Source organism: Triticum urartu, chromosome 1 (genome assembly GCF_003073215.2).
Source record: "Triticum urartu cultivar G1812 chromosome 1, Tu2.1, whole genome shotgun sequence".
Taxonomy (NCBI): domain Eukaryota; kingdom Viridiplantae; phylum Streptophyta; class Magnoliopsida; order Poales; family Poaceae; genus Triticum; species Triticum urartu.
The window spans coordinates 577,283,159-577,294,355 of NC_053022.1; the positions used below are offsets into that span (position 1 = coordinate 577,283,159).

Genomic DNA, 11,197 nt, shown 5'->3' on the forward strand with positions numbered 1-11,197 from the left:
ACCATGCAATGCGTCGCACGCCACTAGAATGACGACTGGGCCGCGCGAATCTCAGGCATTGTCGCCTACGTCGGGTGGTGGCTTGACGATCCTGATCGATCTAGATGCAGGGCATGAGAGATGTGAGCGCCAGGGCGGCCAACCGCTCAGTCGACGACAAGTGAGGCAACGAAAGAAAAAGAGGAGGGATGGAAGTGGGGCAGCGAAGGTCTGCCTCGCCGGCGAACAATGGCTGCTGGAGCGGGCTTGCGGCGTGCATAGGCGTACCTGACCATGTAGTCTATCTGCGGCAAGTGCTGAGTTGTAGAAACCCTTCTGAAACAGTGGTGGAGTTGCAAGAATGTGAAGTAGGTGAGGGTGGATCCTAACCGCCCGATCAACAAATCAAACGCCCACCGAGGCGGTCGACGCACACGGAAAGATCAGCTAGGTGAACACAAGCATTTCCCTTGTTTAACATATGGCCAGCACTCTGCGCCGGCGCGCCGGCCGAAACTTTCGGCCGGTCGGCTAGCAGCCGTCCGATCTGAGCGAGGTGGGCCGCCAGATCTGTTCCTTCTCCTTCCTCGCGCACGGGTCAAAATCCCCCAGCTTCTCTCTCTCCCCCGCAGCGAGCACGCCCGCGCCCTCTCGGCACCCCGCGCCCTCATCCCTGCTCGCCGCGCTCGCCGTGGTGACCATGAAGCTCCCCTCGGGCGTCGGTTCCGGCCAAAAAACGAGGCGCAGCTGCAGCACATCCAACACTGGGTTGTAGCCCCGCGTAGTCGCCGCCATGCCTCGCCGGTCGAGGTTGCAGCTCGCCGCGAGCCCGTTGTAGCTCGCCGGCGACCGGTTGTAGCATCCGCCCCTGCCCCCGTGCTGGATCTCGCCCCGGAATTCACAAAAACCACCACTGGCATCTCGCCGTCGTGAAAAAATGGATGTAGCAAAAACTATGGACGGTAGTAGCAGAAATCCACATGGTTGAAGCTTTTTACTCCTGTTGAGAACTTTTTCACGGTTTGAAGCTTTTTTTCCAACATAGATTGAAGTTTTTTCTATAGTTTGGAGTTCCCTCGTTTGTCGGTTGAACCTTTTTCACACACTGTTTGAAGCTTTTTCTGTTATTGGAGCTTTTTTTCACATCCACTGAAGCTTTTTTCAATGGGGTTGAAGCTTTCTTTCATGACGGTTGCAGCTCCGACGTTCACGGTTGCAACCTCGCCATCGAAGAGCACAACTCCCGTGGCCCCTGTTGGCTGTAGCCAGCCCTAGCATCGGCATTCGCCGTCGAAACTTTTCTCATAGCAAGTTGCAGCTTTCGCCGTTCATGGTTGTAGCATTTGCCGCCCGGTTGCCACCTTCGCCGTTCATGGGTGCCACCAGCCACACTTCATCATTACTCCCCGGGTTGCAACATATTTGGTCGCCGGTGGAAGCTTTCCCGTTGCCGTTTGCAGCAAAAACGCAGCACCGTCGTCGCCGCCACACTTCACTGTCGCCAGGTTGCAGCAAATCCGGGAGCCGGTGGTAGCTTTTTTCGCTGCGGGTTGTAGCACGCGCCAATGGCATAGTAGCACGGCCAGTGAGCTGGGGACCTAGGAGTGCGCCATGAGGACGAGGGGGTAGGTGGCGCATGGCCATGGCGTGGAGGGAGGATGTGAGGAATAAGAATAGAGGCTGGCCATGGTGAGGAGGATGTGCAGGCGGAGGCCCGCGAGCTCGAAGAAAAAAAGGTACTAGTGAAGGGGATAAGAGCGAGCGACCTGGGAGAGAAGAAGGGATAAGGGCATGTATAATGGTGCTATCTTAGGAGTGACACATAGGATAAATGATGAGGTGAAGGAAAGAGAACTCAAAAGAAAAGGCTTGAAGAAGAGATGATCTCTTAGCATAATATGTCTCACCATATTTTTAGAAATTGCTAGTTATTAAAGATAAGGCTAAGAGACGAGTTAAGGACGCGGCTTGCCTGCGGCCTTGGCGTGCGACCATCGGTGCGACGCGGCCATCGCACAGCTGTGCGTGAGCCCCCTCCCGCTGCGGATTTTCTCTCTCAAAAAAAAAACAGAATACAGATCCTAATACCGGACATCCCGTGATACCTATTTCGTTCCGTAATACTCTCGCACCATTAAGACTAAACAAAAATCAAGTGAAAAAAAAACTCATCGTCTGTGAAACATATCCACAAAATGCCCGCGAAACAGATCCGCATATGCAGAAAAGCACGCCAAAATATACTCCTGAAGGCGAGAGAGGTCTACAACCTCGGCAGAACAATCAATGGCGGCTTGACCAAGGAAGCACAGGTAAAATCTCCTCTTAAATTGGGCAGCCAAGGAATCCCGTCCCTGATGTCTTCTTCGAGTCTCACGTCCCCGGTGGCTTCTCCAAGAAGTGGTCCAGGGAACCAAGATGCTCCCGATGATTCCCAGTCACCAAAAGTAAGAAATCGCACTATGTTCTTCACGATGAATCACCGGCAAATTCTCCTGTTGTACCGTTTTAGAACTTGTACAGGAAACCATGACTAGTGACCACAATCTGGAGATGCGAAACAACGACAAGAAGTTAATTCTGGTTCTGTTGAATTTTGGAAAACAAATTAGGAGCATGTACAGTACCAATTTCACATTTAAATTGGGATGAAAGACGTTCTTGCACAACCCGTATAAAATAGAACAAGGATTGCAGAGTGCATCTTAATTTTTCCTCTAAACCTTAAGACTACGTAATTATCTCAATGCACTGCATGTTTCCCAAGACAAATATGATTGCAAGACAGATAAATATGATCATGAATGGGTTGATCAAAACTTGTGGTAGGGAAATATGATTGCCATTTTGCCATGTCTGTGGATTAACTAAATTGATCCTAACTGATACAGGATTCGCACAAACCACGGCAGATCACAGTGATGAAGGGTACCAAAGCTTGGCATGATTTTTATCTGAGAGGAAGCTTATTTATTTTTATACAAGTATGCTGAAACTATCGGTTTCAGCATCAGAAGAAGTAGTGGCCATAAAGTGAAGAACTCTCTGTAATTTCCAACGCACATTTAACATGCTCTCGTCAAGGTACATGTTACTTAATTTGTTTGGATTCTAACACTTATTTATGCTCTAAAGACAGTACTACACTCAAAGGCACCGAAGAAGATAAAGAGAAGGACACATTCAGTTTACAGTAGGCTGAAACACGATGTGGTTTGTATGCGCATGAAGATAGCCTTAAAAATGCTTTTTATTGTGTGTATGAATCGAGGCATACAATAACCACACTCTTGCTCATGGATCATGGCCAGTACTTGAGATCAGAGAAAAGTACAAAGCATATAGCAAATGCTGAGGTTGCAAGTCAGTAGGCATTTCAAATAGCAACATTCGATTTGATGGCAAGGAGCATGTGGAAGTGAAAACCTTGGCTTTATACGTGAAGATTTGAAAATCGTTTGTACCAAAGAGAACATAAAAGCAAAGAATGTGGACATGGGGGAGTATTAGAGTACATGGAGAAGAAGGTCTCAGAAGATGTCAACTTCTTCTATCAATTCAAGTTGATGAGATGAGTTGATAACTAATATTTTTTGGACTGACTCGAAAATGGTATCAGACTACGCATTATTCGGCGATGTTATATGCTTTGACACCACATACAAGGAAAACTATGATGGACGCCATTTGGGTTTGATTGTTGGGGTGAATAATCATCAAAACTGTTTGTCTTTGGCGCGCACTTCTCTATGATGAAACTGCTGCAAGCTTTGCTTGGGCTTTCCAGAACTTTCTTAAAAGTTATGTATGAAACATCCGTAATTCTCACCGATGAGATGCAGCATGAAAGGCATCCGTAAAGTGTTCCTCATTCTCACATAGACTTTTTGCGTGTGGCATATTGAATCAAAATGCTTGCAAGCATCTCGCTGGAGTTGTTGATGAATATAAGAATTCATGTTGATTTTCAACATTGTATATATGATATAGAAGAGGAGATGAATTTGTAGTGCATGAATAAAATGATTGACAAGTATGGACTAGGGTGACAATGCATGGTTGCAAAGGCTATTTGAGAAGAAGAACAGTGGGCACTAGTATATGGTAAATACGTTCTCTGCACATGAGCACTACCCAACGAAGTGAAGCATGAACAATGAACTAAGAGGTACATTAAGTGTAAATATGACATGCTACTTTCTTTGAGCATTTTGAAACGGCTAGTTTTCAGATAAAAGATGTGAAGAGGTGAAGTATGACTTTAAAGGCACACAAACTACTCCGAAGTTGAAGGCTGAATCAAGCTATATGCTAACAAGCTGCAGCTACATATACTCAGCAATATTCAGGATGTTTCAAGATCAAGTGCTTCGGACTCTGAACTACGACACATGCTTTGTGATGAAAGTGACAGAGTTGAAGATTTATGTAGTAAAATTTCATGGCACACAACGGGAGCATGTTGTTAGATTCATTCCAAAAGAAGAAAAGGTTAGTTGCAGCTGCAAAAGGTTTGAGTTTTCTGAAATCCTTTGCTCTCATTGCTTGAAGGTACTTGATATTAATAATATCAAGCATATCCCTGGAGAATATATCTTGAAAAGATGGACAATTGATGCCAAAGTTCTAGATATAACAAGCAAATGCAACCCGCATGAGAACCTAAAAGCAAGAATGTCCAATCGCTACAAGGAACTGTGCAGAATGTTCTTGAAAATAGCTGCTCGTGCCGCTGAGTCAGAAGACTCATACAATAAGGCTGCTAAATTTGCAGAGCAATTAGCACAAGATGTGGAGAAATGCTTGAAGATTAGAGCTGATCCAGATTTGGGAGACTCGTGTACTAAAGAAGGTGCATATTATACTAATAATAATTTCCTAGACTATTGACAAACAAAGACTGATGTTTACCATTACAGTGGCAGCAGGAGTGAACATCCCCTGTAGCAGAATTTCAAAACATAATGATGGGCTTGCAAAGCCAAAAGGTATGAAGGTCAAGGAGAAGACTGTCAAAGGATCAAAAAGGCCTGTTGGTGGATTTGAGAAAGCAACTTCAAAGAAGAAAAGGAACACAGATGATATTGTACAACTAGAGCCTCATGGCACCTCAAAGGTATTATACTTCGTCGCTTTGTGTCTTATAAAACCTTCAACATTATTAACCTTTTGAATCATTTTTGATAGGCCCCTTCGGAGAAACCAACTTCAAAGAAGAAAAAGAACAAAAAAGTTATTGTACAACTACAACCTCATGGCCTCTCAAAGGTATAACGTTGTTGCTTGTTTCTTATAAAACACTCAATTGTATTGACCTTTCTCTATCATTTTCAACAGGGTCCTTTGGAATTTTTCGGTAACCAAATGGGTGCATATCAATTAGACTACAACACTATCCTAAATGCTTCAATGCAACCATCAATTGATAATACCATCCCGATGCCACTGCATACCCAACAACTGTTGGCGGGATTCCAACCATACAACACAACAGTGGTAGAAGCAGTCCACTCTTTCAAGTTTACGATTTTTTTAAACTTCATTGAAACTGAACTTTGCTACTTTGTGCACAGGGTCATCCGACAGACCACATGTCCACCTATTTACAGCAGCAGAACTCTGCTCAGCCAACACCTATCCAAAATGCTACAATGTAGCCATCAACTGGTCTGAGCTTCCCCATGCAACCACAAACCCAAGCACCACACAACACTCCAGTGGTACAACATTCCACCCTTTCGAGTTTTCCAGTTTTTAAACTTCACTGAAACTGATAGTTGCTACTTTGTGCACAGGGTCATCCGACAAACCACATGTCCACCTATATACAAAAGCATAACTCTGCTCAACCAACACCTATCCTAAATGCTATAATGCAACCATCAACTGGTCTGAGCTTTCCGATGCAACCACAAACCCAAGCACCACACAATACTCCAGTGGTATAAACATTCCCCCCTTTTGAGTTTTCCAGCATTTTAAACTTCATTTAAACTGAAAGTTCCTACGTTGTGCACAGGGTCATCCGACAAACCACAAGTACACCTTTTTAGAACAGAAGAACTCTGCTCTGAATCCCTGCCTGATAGAACCCATTGGAGCCTCTAACTATAGTTCGATGACAGGAGAAAATCAAGGCCTCCTTCTTCAACCGAAGGCGACATCTATTGTAAATGCTACAATGCAGCCATCAGTTGGTCACACCATCCTGATGCCACCACAGACCCAAGACCCACACTATACTCCAGTGGTATAACATTCCATACTTCCAAGTTTTCCAATTTCTCAACTTCAATGAAACTGAAATTGCTACCTTTCTGCCCAGGGTCATCCGAAAAATCACATGTCTACCTATTTACAGCAGCAACAATCGGCGCAGAATCCCTCAGTGCAAAGGACCATTGGAACCTCTATCTCTAGTGTGACGACAGGACAAAACCAAGCCTTCCTCAATCAACCGAAGCCAACATGATCTATTTTGTTGTCGCGAGTTTTATCTCATGTGTGTTTTGACTTCAAAGTTGCAAATAATTTTTATTAGAACTTAGTATGTACCATCAACTGAATGCTACTAAATGTCCCCAATCAAATATACTAGTTCACGTATATTTTTTAATTGCGTACTAATTCATAGAATTAGCTGTGAACAATTTTCCACAAGCATCGTTCTTATATGAGCCTCTAAGCTATCCTTGTCTCATTTTAAGTTACGATGACCCGGATCCCAATGATCCATTTCAATTATGCATAATATATGTACACTGAACCATCTATCTGAATGTCATGCTTAGAGGCATAGAGCGAGCAGAAAACAAATTGACAATCAGTCCGAATTTAGCATGTAAGGAATCTTAATTTAACTGAATGAAAGCAGAGTACTGGAATTGCTATTAGCCCTCCCTTCTCTGAATTTAACACGCATCTTAACTGAATGAAAGCAGAGTAATTGTCATCTTAACTGAATGTCATCCTTCTCTGAATTTAACACGCATGAGACTGGAATGACACAAGAAGAAGAGGAAATTACCTGTGTTATGCGGAGGTAATACTCCATGTATGAGCTGCAGTTCCTTTCTTCTTCCTATCTGAGTACCAATTTGATGGCGCCGATGCTGATTCTCGACGTCCTTCCCCTCTATACTCGGCCCCTCCTCCACAAGCCCGAGCACCCGCCAAGGACACGCCAACCCCTTGCGTGGCCGTCCCACATGCTCCCGCTAGGCTCCGCATCTCAGACCAGCGAGGACGGCGCCGTGGAGGATCCCGTCCCCATGGAACTGCTGTGCGACTAGGTCGAGCAGGCGGACCACGGCGGCGGCCAGCCGAGCCGGGACGCTGATTCAGCAGGCGGACCACGGCGCCGGCCAGCCGAGCCGGGGATGCTGATTCAGCAGGCGCACGCGGGCGGCGGCCAGCCGGGAACCGGGATGGGGTGAGATGCGTGAGTGCGCACGCCCGAGTAGAAGCTGCACGGCAGCGCGACGAGATCCGCTCGATGGGCAGGAAGTGCTTGGAGGCTCGAGGAGCAGGAGCAGCAGAGGACATGGAAAGCTTCAGCTGAGCTTGAGTTCCGACCCAGGAGAGGGATGTGGATAAGGGATGTATCCATACAGACGGCAATCAGCATTAGGATCTGTATTCTGTTTTTTTTTTGAGAGAAAATCCGCAGTGGGAGGGGGCTCACGCACAGCCGTGCGATGGCCGCGTCGCACCGATGGTCGCACGCCAAGGCCGCAGGCAAGCCGCGTCCGTTAAGAACCCCACGCCTTTATTGTCGGCGAAGGAAGGCGAACGAGGAAAGCCTAGCCGCCTGAGGAAGGAACGCCAAGATCCGCAAGGTACGCTCACCAAAACCTACAGAAACATCCCAGACTGCAACCCAATCCATGGTGTGTGTGCCTGCCGAGGCTGGCCAGCGGTGGTGATTAGTGAGTCGTGACAAACTTATCCCTAATCGACCCCCCAGATCCGCAACGTAGGGGGCGGAGGTTGTGGATCCGCCGCTAGCCGGCTGGTTGGAGGTAGCGATTCATGACGGATTTGTCATCCTAATCCCTAACTAATATTGTTCGCAGGCCGGCGACCATGGCAGCGGTTCAGTGCGCAGCGAGGAGGCTCGGTGGCTCCCTGCTCCAGCGAACGCAGGCGGCGGTCGCGGCGGACGGATGCCAGGTCGCGCCAAGCAGCCTGATGCGCTGCCGCGGGCTCTCCAGCGAGGTCCCCAGCGAGGTATCTGAACCAAAATTGACATTTTTTTGGGTCATGATTTGTATATCTCAGGGCGTCAGGTATCGGTGTAGACAGCAATAATCGAATTCTGTGCAATTGAAACAAGAGCAAAATTACTTATCATCGTCATACTTGTTTAACCTGACCTGGTAGGTAATAGAAATAGAACTGCATGCAAATCATATCATTATAAGCAATCTTACTTTTTCCTGACCTTTTGCTCATCCCTTCAGCAAATATGATTCTCTGACTTCGTTTATCAATATACTGCAAGTATGATTCTGTGACTAGTTGATACAAATGCACAATGAAATAGAGTGTTCCTCCCGGGCACGGCGGTTGGAACCCTAGCCGCCGCTAGGAGAGGCCAAGCTTCCAGCGCCGTCCTCCGGCGGCCGGCGTCGACCTCGGTCATCGGTGGTGAGGGGGGTCGCCGGATCCACGCGTTCGTAATATAGGTTTTTAGGTTGTTCATCATCTTCGCTTAGGTGGCAGTGATGGCAGCGCTCAATAAAGATTCTTCAAATCCATCCCTAATGAGGCAATCGGTCCTATGGTGGATGGATTTGAAAACTAGTCTGTTCAAGTAAAGATGGCGTGGCGGCGGCATTTGTTCCAGCGCCGGCGCGGAGCTTGGGAGGTAGTCCAGGAGCGGATGCAGATTATGGTCTACATCGGCGACATCTGGAAGATGATGGATCGTGTGCTGGGTTTGTGGTTCGTGGATGTCAGATATGGTTTTCAGCTCCGACGTCTTAGTCGTGCGGGGTGCCAGATGTGAAGTTCGATGGCGTGTCCGGGCGGTGTTGCCCCAGTCGGATTTGTTCAGTGGTAATGATTTCGTCTTTGGTGAGCCACCTTGAAGGTCCGCAAAGCTGCATATCAGCGATGAAACCGTATCGAGCCATCGAGCTAGGGTGAGAAGGTGATCCGTCATTTTTTTTGATGGCTGTTATGGTGGCGTCGGAGGCAGCTGACGGATGTTGGTGTCACGTTCAGAGGATTCTTCGATCTTGATTGTATTTTTACTTCTTAGCTGATGTTCCTTTTTGTAAATGCTAGCGTTCTACTGTCTTATCAGTTTTTCTAGGAGTATATTTTCATTTGTACTATCTCCCTCTACCTGCAGGCGCATGATGTCCATCGAACATGCGGCTAAGAGTGTCGTATATGGAGCTGCCAAGTTGACTATTTCGTATGTGGCTGTTGTTACTGCTTTCCAGGCTTTTACCGAGGAAAACTAGTAGTGAACAAAAGATGCAAAGATGCGAACCAAAGATGGCCACGACATGTTTTTAGTTTAATTATAACCTCTGCAGTTTTGCTAGCTAGCACTATGCCATCGTACGTTGTGATATTGTGTGACACGGTATCATGTTATTATATCTCTTTATATCTATTCGAATAGACTGCCTGCATGCATGCATGAAACTGTAGCTTGATGCGAACACATGTGCATACCTTGTATGGTCACTGGCATGCATTGTTGGTGTTACACTGTTACTCTAGTGCTTCGGTCTCGAATTAATTCCAATAAAATTCACTCTCTGAAACCAATTTAAGTAGCTTGTAATAGGGGCCATACAATTAGAACTATGACACTACCCTCTCACTGAATGAATCTGAAATACCAATCTTCTCTACTTCTAAAAGGGGAGTTGGTATGCAAGTACGCACGGTTTACTTTTACCTCCCCGGTTTGTTTTCGCCTCCACCTCCCATCACCATCCCTCCATGCTGTTTTTTGGTGCCTGCTTTCGCAGGTGCCAATTCAATTCAATTCAATCACATAAATATTATGTAATTAAGAATACATAAATTACACCATATATGTGAGATCGCCTTCCTAAAAAATAAATAGAAGGACTTCGATTAGAGAGAAAATTAATTTCATGCTTATATTAGGTTGTACATTAGTTACACATAATTATGTGATTGGATATAAATTGCGCGCTAAACATGTTGATCGTTTATGGAGCAATCTAGGTTGTTTGATTGATATTGTTCGATGACTAAGATTAATTGGATTTGCCTTTTCGAGTCTTTTTATATTGGTATTGTCCGATGGCGAATGGTACGAGTGGTCGAGTTGGGAGGCCCATTGTGATGGCAGAGCCGTGCAAGCATGGAGGGGTGACAACGCATGTTTTGGCAGTGGCACAAGCGGATATGATATGTAGGAAGTCTTCTTTTACGCGAGGAGAGAGGCATTTTTGGAGGAGGAGCTAATGTGGTGGAACGTGTGTGGCACGTGATTTTTTGGCTGATGTTTTTTCAGTTATGTGATATGGTGTGATGATTTGTTTTCTAATGAAGGTGTAAGTAAGATGCAATGATTTCTAATTAAGGTGTTGTGGAAATTATGGTTGATGTGATGATTTTTTTCCTAATTAAGGTGCAATGATTCCTATTAGGGTGTTGGGGAGATGATTAAAATTAAGTAGTAAATATGTGAATTTGATGCAATACAATATTGGGGCAATCCAGTTCATTGATGGATGATGGATATGTGGCTGAGATGCAATGTGTTTGGTGAACTCGCTTGTTTAACAATAGTGGAGATAATTGATATGCAATGATTCCTATTAAGGTGTCATGGAGATGGCTAAAATTAATTAGTAAATATGTTAATTTGATGTGATATAATATTGGGGCAATCCGGTCCATTGATGGATGGTGGATATGCGGCTGAGATACAATATTTTTTCCTCAACTCGCTTCTTTAATAGTAGTGATGGATATGGAGATGAATATGGTGATCATTATCTTCACTATTGAATCACAATCACAACCTTCCCTTCAATAATAGCAGGGTAGAGATATGCATTTTTTGTTAGTCTGTAGAAATGCATAGACATTTAGCTAGTTACCATAATGTGGTATCCATATTCCTTCATTCAGGACATTACTACTCATGAAAAAAGAGGGGGAGGAAGGGCTGGAAAGAATTGTGGAAATAATATATAAGAAAATAAAAGATAGGAAAGAA

General features: G+C 45.3%; 2 long non-coding RNA genes across 2 annotated transcripts; one reads left to right on the forward strand and one right to left on the reverse strand.

Annotated features, from left to right (window-relative positions):
* Positions 1 to 2,092: 2,092 nt before the first annotated feature.
* On the reverse strand, positions 2,093 to 7,554 carry LOC125532211. Its single transcript, XR_007293858.1, has 2 exons — positions 7,007 to 7,554; positions 2,093 to 2,526 (listed from the first exon to the last, which is right to left on the reverse strand). It is a non-coding gene; the product is annotated as an uncharacterized LOC125532211 (long non-coding RNA).
* Positions 7,555 to 7,722: 168 nt separating this feature from the next.
* Positions 7,723 to 9,673, forward strand: LOC125532219. The gene is made up of 3 exons (XR_007293860.1): positions 7,723 to 7,817; positions 8,055 to 8,208; positions 9,338 to 9,673. It is a non-coding gene; the product is annotated as an uncharacterized LOC125532219 (long non-coding RNA).
* The last annotated feature ends 1,524 nt before the right edge of the window (positions 9,674 to 11,197 follow it).